At 46.4% G+C, this 10,125-nt stretch overlaps 1 protein-coding gene across 1 annotated transcript in view; it reads left to right on the top strand.

Moving 5' to 3' along the window:
* The window catches only part of tenm4 (teneurin transmembrane protein 4), a 196,874-nt gene that overhangs the window by 168,281 nt on the left and 18,468 nt on the right, over positions 1-10,125 (top strand). The window lies entirely within an intron of this gene.

The raw sequence follows: 10,125 nt of genomic DNA, 5'->3' as shown, positions 1-10,125 counted from the left end.
TTAAAGGTTTTTTTTTTCCTAGGGATTTGTTCCTTATTTGATGCGAGGTTGTGAGGACAGGATGTTGAATTGCTGTAAAGCCCCCTGAGGCAAATGTGTAATTTGTGATAGTGGGCTATGCAAATAAGATCGGCTTGACTTTCAATATAATGATTGATAAAGATTTCCTCCGGGTCAGATTCCCACCTAAATCGGACAAAACGATTGACGGGGTAAATGGGCACAACTGGAGAAGCGTTACCTCGTCGCTGTATTTCTTGCAAACACGTGTTTTCCACAACACTGCCACATTTGTCCACATGGTTGTGCAAAGTCAACAAAAAAAACACCCACTAAAACTCCTTGTAGCAGCTTTAAGAGAGGAGAGGGATGTTACTCAGTGGTTTCAGATACAGATTTTATGATTGAACCTTGGGTGGATATCGTTCTGTACCCCTTAGTGTGTACCGGGGGCTCTATTTTCACGAAACTGGGATAATTTGGTGACCAGAGATGCAGGTGCAGCTGTGACGCAGTTGAGAAAAGGGTTGGCGTAGGATGAATACATCATAAGCAGGTGGCGTTGGGGCGAACTTTGACTTGGCCGATCAAATCCGCTCCTCTTATGGGCTTTAAATGCGCTGTGGTGCAACTCTGCCAGAGAAATTTTGCGCGAAAAGAAAGCGATTTGTTTGTGCGGGAGTTGCAGTGTCGCCACAGTCCAGACTTTCCTGGGGGAGGTGAAGGTTTTGTCCACATTGCTCCTCGGTTCGCTGGATGTACGAAGTGTGACGCTCGTGTCAGAACCAGAATCAACTTTGGCCAAGTGTGCCTACGCACACAAGGCATTTGACTCCAAACACAGCAGCTTCTAGCACTTACAGTCATCACTCGCACAAAATAAAAGGGAAATATGTACAAAGATGTACAATGTACGTTGTTTTCTTTGTAAATAAATAAATAAATACAAAAGGCATCCGCCATGGCTCCCAAAAAGAAGTCCAAAAACAGGTCACTGAACGAGAGAGGAAACTTAACATTTAATTCTGGTGTGTGGGGCGTCCGGGTGGGGTAGCGCCCTATTCCAGTGCCTACCAACACGGGGATTGTTGGTTCGAATCCCCGTGTTACCTCCGCCTTGGTCGGGCGTCCCTACAGACACAATTGGCCGTGTCTGAGGGTGGGAAGCCGGATGTGGGTATGTGTCCTGGTCGCCACACTAGCGCCTCCTCTGGTCGGTCGGGGTGCCTGTTCAGAACGGAGGGGGAACTGGGGGGAATAGCATGATCCTCCCACGCGCTACGTCCCCCTGGTGAAACTCCTCACTGTCAGGTGAAAAGAAGCGGCTGGCGACTCCACACGTATCTGAGGAGGCATGTGGTAGTCTGCAGCCCTCCTCGGGTCGGCAGAGGGGGTGGAGCAACGACCGGGATGGCTCGGAAGAGTGGGGTAATTGGACGGGTACAATTGGGGAGAAAAAGAGGGAAAATTAAAAAAAAAAAGTTCGGTGTGAGGTGGTGTGCAGTCATAACGTTTGGGAAACTGTTTTCAAGGAACTGTGCAGTAAGTGCCCTTGGATAAAAGATGCATTTGATGACTGGGGCAAATAGAGCAAAAGAATCAAATAATTAAAACAAAAATACAGAGACTTCATCAAGCACAACAAGAGATTAGGAACCGGTCCCATGCAAAAAATATATATATATATATATAAATATATATATATGTTGTAGGTTATTACATGACAGTGGTGTTAATTCAAGCTGGGCTGCCATTACCGGAGGACATCTGAGTTTGACGAATTATATAATATAGTTTCCTCTGGAGTTTTTTACTTTTCCAACTTAGAAAAACTGTGGACATGTCAAATTCATTCTGCACTAACAGCCCGGTTTATGTTGGTAATTACTTAAATTACTGAACGGGTGAAGCTAATCCAGTGTGAAAAGGGTTTATGACACAAAGAATTGGTTTACAATTTTGAAATTGCAACACAAGAGCTAATCCCTAATAATAAAATATGGACTTATTTTGTTTCATTTATAAATAATCTATTTGAGATGGAGTTTGACATTTTTCCACTGCTCACCTGGTCAGCTCCAGCAGCACGCCAGCTGCAAAACACTGGCCTACAGAGATGGATCATTTGCATCCGGACCAGACAGACATTCACTTAGCCTAGTTAGGCTGAAATTCGACAGCCACATATCGACCTGATTTTATTCAGAACATTGCATTCTGTTAGTTGCTCCTATTGGTTTGATGATTTATTTCAGTGAGATGAAAAGATGGGCTAACATCCATGACAACACATTTGGATGGATGTGGGGTTGTGTTGTTATGGGGTGGTAGCAGCTCGGAGGTGGAGCAGGTCGTCTGGTAACTGGGGGGTTACCGGTTTCTGGTTTGATCCTTGGCTTCTCCTTGCAAAAAACAAATGTTAATAGTGTCCCTGAGCAAGACACCTAACCCCTCTCTGCTCCTCGGGAGCAGAGGGGTTAGTGCTTTGAGTGGCTGTTGCAGCCAGAAAAGCACTAGACAAAATGCAGTCCAGTCCATGTTCCTCTGCATCCTCGCCAGGACTGCTGGTCGAAAATAGGACAGTGTACCTGTGCTGTTATGCCCCTTTTCCACTGCATGGTACTGGCTCAAATCGACTCTACTCTGTTCAACTCTACTCGCTTTACTTTTTGGGATTTCATTTTCCCCTGCAGACAGTATCCCCTCACGGGCGAAGCCCCACTGGTCATTTGTGGGCATGTTGACTAGTTTGTTTGTTTTTTAAGATTTTATTTATATTTAAATAAATTACATATATTTATTTATATTTATTTATTTATAGTGGTATTTTCATGTCACCTTTTACTATCAGCTCAGCTCACTTGGAACCTCGACGGAGGTGGTACCAAAAAAAGTACCAGGTACCATCCCTAACTTTTTCCCAATGGAAAACCAAAACAAAAGCGAGTAGAGTTGATTCAAGTCGAGCCGGTACCATGCAGTGGAAAAGGGGCATTAGACTTGGTCTGAGCCGGCACAGGTGTAATTGCAAGCCAAAGGGACACTGGACACCAAATTTGTACTATGCTGGTGGATCTGCATTAACACAACCCCACTTATCTTGGTGCAGGCAGGTCCCTTTAGAGCCACAAAATTACCAAACGGGGAAAATTCGCCTCGGACATTTACCAGTCAACCTTTGCGCCTCCGCCGGACTTGTGCCCACACAAAAATAGAGCCCCAAGGCTGTACAATACTCATCATTTCAGAATCAAAATTACAATATAAACATGTGCAATAGTCACATTGCAAAGGATGCAGTGTGAGGCAAATTGGGCTCATCAGTCATGTTCGGCTAAAACTCTTTTTGCTTGATAGAAAATATCTAGCAAAGTCCACTTTTTTGTGACTATTATCGAAAAAGAACTATTTTAATGCTTCTGACAAATAATATAATAGTATAATATAATTCAATCTGCATGTAATGACTTCTTTTCCTCCGCTAAAATCACCGTAATCATCGCCAAAGTGATAAATTCTTTGCCAATGGAGCTCTGAGAGTTAAAAGCCACATATATCTTGGGGTAATTATACAACTCCTTTCTATTCATTAATATTAGGGTGCATATCGCAGAAAAACAAATGTCGCAATGTTGATTTTTTTTTTAATGTCATTTAGCCTTTTCAGGCAAATGGTAACAGCGATTGCCGGCCTATATGCAGAAAGATAATGATCCACTAATTTAGTGATGGTGCCATGACCAGGGGCCTCATGTATCAATCATTACTATGGGCAAATGTGTGCGTACACACCCGTGGGATTTTTTTGCCCTGAAGTTTGTCTCAGAGACCAGTGCAGAACCTGGGTAACCCCTGAATTCAGACGCCGACTGATGTCTTTGCATGCCTGGGTGATTGCTCGTTGCAAGAGGTAAACAATAGCTGTCAGGAGGAAGGAATTACAACTAACCATCATGCTTTGCTGCTGCTGTCAGACAAACTTGAGGGCTAAAAAATTCTATGGGTGTGTATGCACAAATTTGACCATAGCAACGACTGATACATGAGGCCCCTGGGTCATTTTTTGTCACAGGTGTGTCCATAATAGAGCTGAAATGCTCTGCCAAAAATGCCCAGCCAGGTAATTAGCCCCGATTTAGAAATGACTTGCCTGGCACAGAGACACTTCCTCCACAAGTGACAGGAAACCAAGACTTCTAATATTATGACCAGTAGAGGCAGACCCAAATGCAGACACAGACGGTGGAATTCAGTAATGTAAAAAGGGGTTTATTGTTGGAATAAAGGGGAATGGGGATGGCGGGCAAGGCAGAAAGTAGAGAGGCGATGGCGGATGGCAGAGCTGGACTGAGCTAAATGGTGAATGGCAAAGCTGAGCCGAGCGGGACAGACGGACGAGGAAGTGAGCGTGGCAGGCTGACAGCAGGCAGGGAACCAGGGAGTAATGATCCTGGAAGCACAAGGAGACACGGTAAATGCCGGTAACGCCGACATCACCAGGCATAACTCTGAACATACACGTGCAGAGCGGCTGAGAACGGGAGACGACCACGGTGGTTGAAACAAGGATCTGGAGATGAGCGGATGGAAAAGCAGAGTAGATGTGCTGCTGAGCCGACGGAAGGCAGGTGTGCAGGCTGGGTGGGTAAAGGCGAAGGAACTGCGAATGAGGAGAGAGGCAGAGAGCGGCGGGGAAGGAAGCTACGCCCACACCACATACACACACACACACACACACACACACACACACACACACACACAGGAGACGCCGTGAAAAAGGGAAACACGAGGGAAACAACTGGAGACACAGCCGGGGCTGTGACATTTACACCACATCGGGGAGGCTTATCAGCTTGGTGGTTCAAATTAAATCAACTCAACTCAGAGTCACCCATGGCCACACACATAGGACTCTTATTCATGTCATGAAAAAAAAAAAGTAATGTCAACTTCAATTTCAGAAGCCCAGCCGAACCGTCAGAGAGGCAATAACAGAACCAATCAATCCACGTGACCTAGTTGGCAAATGGCTTCAGCTTTTTCTCAACCTACTTTGGTAGTAGCTCTGTTGTAAATAGAGTAACATCCCAGTACTTTTCCATAATGGGATAAAGACACAATCTCCAACCAGAACAAGTGGCTTAGAATGACCCACTGGAAAGGAAAACATCCCATTAAACGTGCAGAGCCACTAAGTTTATTTTGACTAAACCGTCTCATCTTCTTGTTGTTCTTTCTTTTTGTGTGGCAAACACCGTCTTTGTGTTCTACGTGCCTGCGGAGGTGACATAGCTAATGGGGAGTTGCCACTTTGTCTGTCATTGGCTGTTCATTTAATGGCTCCGTCATCCCTTTGGAAGTGAAAGCTTCTAATATATGCTACAGACAGTGGCCCCGGGGGTGAGATGGGAAATGGGAGAAGACTAATGGTGAGAACACAGGGATGAGCAGGGCTGGAATCATTGAGCGACCTTGAGTGGCATGTCAAGTGATATTACGTGGGTGGCTGGGTGAGTGTATGCCAGAGAGGGGGGGGAAGGGTGGGGGGGGGTGATGGTTGGTTGGGCGAAAGACAAAGCGAGCAAGGCGACTGTGTGGATCTATCTGCCGGCACAGATCTTTGCCGTGCTGGGAATGAGCAAAGATGACTCAAGCTAGCCAGACTGTTAAGTGTTTGAGCTTTCCCTCTTCGAATGTGTTTATGACACCGTGTGGCGCTGCACATGTTGTTGCTACTTTGTGTCGCACTTTCCACTTCCTTAAAGGTAGAGCGAGTAGGATTTTTCAGTTGCGGTTTGTAAACGCAACATTCAAAGTTGGCCCCCCCTCCCCCGGCTCAACGACACTATAACAGCGCGCGCCCCCTGGCCACAGTTGCCAGAACACATCCCAGTGTACAGGCCAACTCCGCGTCGCTCTTCATCCCCATCCTCTCCTTCGGTGCTCGCCAGTGGGTGAAAGCCAACCCCAGATTCACTCTCGTTTTGGAACGAGCTTTGTCCGCTTGGCGCTTCGTCACGCTATATTTGCACCTTTTTTTTTCTTTTTTACCCCCTTTTTTTCCCCAGTTGTATCTGGCCAATTACCCCACTCTTCCAAGCCATCCCGGTCGCTGCTCCACCCCCTCTGCCGATCCGGGGAGGGCTGCAGACTACCACGTCTCCTCCGATACATGTGGAGTCACCAGCCGCTTCTTTCCCCCTGACAGTGAGGAGTTTCACCAGGGGGACGTAGCAGATGGGAGGATCATGCTATTCCCCCCAGTTCCCCCTCCCCTCTGAACAGGCACCCCGACCAATCAGAGGAGGCGCTAGCGCAGCGACCAGGACACATACCCACATCCGGCTTCCCACCTGCAGACACAGGCAATTGTGTCTGTAGGGACGCCAGACCAAGCCGGAGGTAACATGGGGATTCGAACCGGCGATCCCCGTGTTGATAGGCAACGGATTAGACTGCTACGCTACCCGGACGCCTGCATATATTTGCGTCTTTTCAGCGCCATGTCTGCCATTGTCGTAGCTTCCTCTTCAATTCAATTAAATTTATTGTCATTAAAAACAACGTGCAGGCACATGTTAAAAATGAAATGAGGGGTTGGATGCGTGCTTACGATCCCGATCTGGCACCTGGCCACTACGTTTTTATAGAGTCCCGCTGCCCAAAGGTTAATGCCCAGAAACGTCCCGTACACAGCAAAATAAGAAAAACAGACAGAGGACGGGGTCTATGCAGATACAGACACTGCCACACACACCTCCTGGGTCGTAAGTGATGACTGAGAGGGATTATTTTTGTCTGAGTCTATACATCTACTTTTAGGAAAATCCTACTCATTCTACCTTTAAGCGTAATGGGTCAATAGTGAACATCAGGTCTAACGCAGCAGAAATGATGCATGTCCCTCCTGGACGTGCGAAGACTTCATGATTTATGCTGCCGGGGCACAGAAAGTCCGTCTCTCTCCATGGAAACAGGGCCGCCTGTCAGCTTGAGTAGTTTGTACATGTAATGGGAGAATCTCTCTCGGTGTCACTCTGTGAGAGCACTGATCCTCCGCCGCTTCATTGCGAGAGTCGAGGCAGGGACGTGTCGTCTCTCTCTACGTACTGCGAGATCTCTGTTAGCTTTTTATTTCTGGCACCGTGTCCCATACTGCATGACGTAACACAAATTTGATGTTGTATGATGAATATGATGTACTCGAGGCTCAGCGTTTTCGGTTTTTATTTTTCAAAGCCATCCCGCATGCCGAATTTCACCGCAAGAGGACACTGTTACATAACCTCACACGAACAGGAACAACTTTTGGATCCGTGGAAACATAAAATCCAGGTGAAAATCGGTTTTAAAAATCTGGGTATTTTTCGGTAAAAACCGAAAACACTTGAGGTTTGGATGTACTGGATTCGGACCCCAGGAAGACTAGCTGGTGCCGTGGGCATCAGCTAATAGGGATCCTTTCAAATAATGGCTGCTCGTTCAAAAACAGAAACTCTAAGCAACACATCAACTTAGTAAACAAGATAACATCTCCAATCTCGTGCGCTTTGATTACCTTATGCAAATAAACGTAATTGTGCTGTTGGAGAAAATAAGCTTTGTAAATGTTTGATTAATCCGGAGGGCTGATGAACAGAACAGACATTTTCACTTTCAGAATGGCAGATGAAAATCGTGAGCTGAATTATTTCAACGATACAAGCAATAGCAGCATCATTTGATGTTGAGAAAGGTCTGAGATGAAGAGGGCAGGTCTGGTGTGTTGAAAGCATCTCTTTTCTCTTCCTACCCATCTACATTATTTTGAGCTGCGCCTGTTTGAGGCGATGTCCACTTCACAGTAACTCCAGTCGAGTGTCTTCCCTCTCGCCAGGGATCTCTCTCTGCTATGAGAGGGTTTTTCTATCTTATTGGGCAGCTGGCAAACTAGATCTTGGCGTGACGAGCCCTCTCCCCTCCGTGCCTTTTTCTCCAATTGGTTGTAGTCTTAATATAGACTACAACGGTCTTATGGCCATACAGCAGCCTTCCCCTACACATGAGAGAGAGAGAGCCGAACACTGAATCCTGCCTTGCAAAGCATGCCAAGGGGAGATGCCCCTGCCTTTGATGCCTAATGACTTACCCTCTTAGTCTAACAAATGACTAACTAAATACTATGTTCTTTCCAATTTGTCTGTGGTTTGGCACATTACAACACCGACTCTGGTGCAGAGACAGCATTGCCTGTAAATGAGCAACTAACTGAATTAACTTCTGCTGTTCCTCGCCCCATTCTGTCGGATCCACTAGAGGTAGGGGCTCACAAACAGAGCAATATAGTGTACGCGGTTAAGTGGCGGGAGGATTGCCGTGACTTGTACATCGGGTAAACTAAACAGATGCCGGCCAAGAGGATGGCACAACACAGGAGAACTAACGAGTCAGGCCAGGACTCTGCAGTCTACACCCATCTACAGGCCAGTGGGCACTCTTTCAGGGATGAGGATGTGCACATCCCTGATAGGGGGGAACGCTGGTTTGAACGGGGAGGCAAAGAGGCCATCTATGTGAAGAGGGAATGACCATCCCTGAACCGGGGGGGGGGGGGGGCTAAGAATACATCTGTCGCCATCCTACAATGGTGTGGTTGCAACCATTCCCCAATCCTCTGTGAATAGTACACATGACCATTGTAACTCTAGTTATTGGTCACACCCATATTTGCATATGAAACTGGTCGTTGGTTTTGGCCGTTATGCAACTGTATTGTTTATAAGGGTGGGGATACCTGCAGTCAGTTTAGACTGAAGAGGTCCCTTAGATGAGTGATGAAATGTCTCTGTCAATAAATGCTGTGTCCAGATGAACTGATTCAACCTTCTTTGAGAGGCTCTGGGGAGGTGTTCCCTCCTCAGTCCTCGGGCACAGACTCCCAGTTCCCCCCTACAGTAGCATTAGGGATTTGTGCCCCCCATGAATATGTTGCTGTAAGTGAGAAGTAATCTTGTCAATTAGGTATCAGTGACATTAATTGCTTCTGGTGAAATTGTTCATTCACAGATGAGAGACCCCAGCATGCTTGGCTCAGTGTGAGATTTGAAAGAGTGAGGCTTCTCAGCAGTCCCTCTGAGACCGGCTATCCAGGCTATCCAGCTTGCCACTGGAAACTAGCCAGAAGCAGCTTTCATAGCTGTTTTAAGATGTCCTTAAGACATGCCAAGTGTTGTGCCTAGCCAAGTGCCAGCATACCTGGAGAGAAACCGTGTAGATTAAGTACAGACATGATGAAAAATAGCAAAAGATGGAGAAAACAAAGGGATTGTGTGTGTGTGTGTGTGTGTGTGTGTGTGTGTGTGTGTGTGTGTGTGTGTGTGTGTGTGTGTGTATACATGCACACATTCATATTTGTGTTTATTTTAACATGTGCATACCCGTGTCAGAGGTTGGGGAGGGGAGCAGTTTTAATTAAAGAGTAAGACTTCCACCACCAAATTTCCCTAAATCTGCCAGATGGCTCTGGAAGTGGAGTTCATACTGAAACGCTGCTCTGCCCCATTAGATAAGACCTTTTTTTCTCCCCACAAGTTCAATTCGACTCTCCCTCCATTTGCCTCTGTATATAGTTGGTAGCTGAGGGAACGCTGAAAGGGAAATATGATGCCCATGCCTCTGGTGTTGTATTTGTGCCGCTGAACGGGAGCCGTCTCTTAGGCAAAGACTGGCAGTAGTTTCCCTCTTTGTGCTGACCTGGATGTGGCCTTACGAATTACTGCCTTCAGAAGAGTGTCGTTCTACTCTGATCACCGTGAGGCATGGGGTAACAAGGTGCCGTCTCATGCATTCAGATGGACCACAGACAGACTGTGAAGTGTCACTCAGACGATGCACAGAGTCTTCGACATCATCGGCCATGCTGTAGTGGAATTGATTTTTCTGCATCTTTTCAAAGATATGGAAATGGCTAAACGAAACGAGAGTCATCTGTGCCTGGTAATTCTTCTCTGTAAGCACTGAAAATTATTTTAATTATCAACACCGCTCTAATGTTTTGCGAGTTAATAGGCAGACTCCCACGAATTGCATCAGTTTAATGACTGCTGATCTCCCGAGAAGCTGTTCATCTTTTGTCATTAAAAGCTA

Source organism: Lampris incognitus, chromosome 7, assembly GCF_029633865.1.
Source record: "Lampris incognitus isolate fLamInc1 chromosome 7, fLamInc1.hap2, whole genome shotgun sequence".
Lineage (NCBI taxonomy): Eukaryota > Metazoa > Chordata > Actinopteri > Lampriformes > Lampridae > Lampris > Lampris incognitus.
Note: the sequence above shows the minus strand (reverse complement) of the source record. Positions and strands in the feature narration are given on the sequence as shown.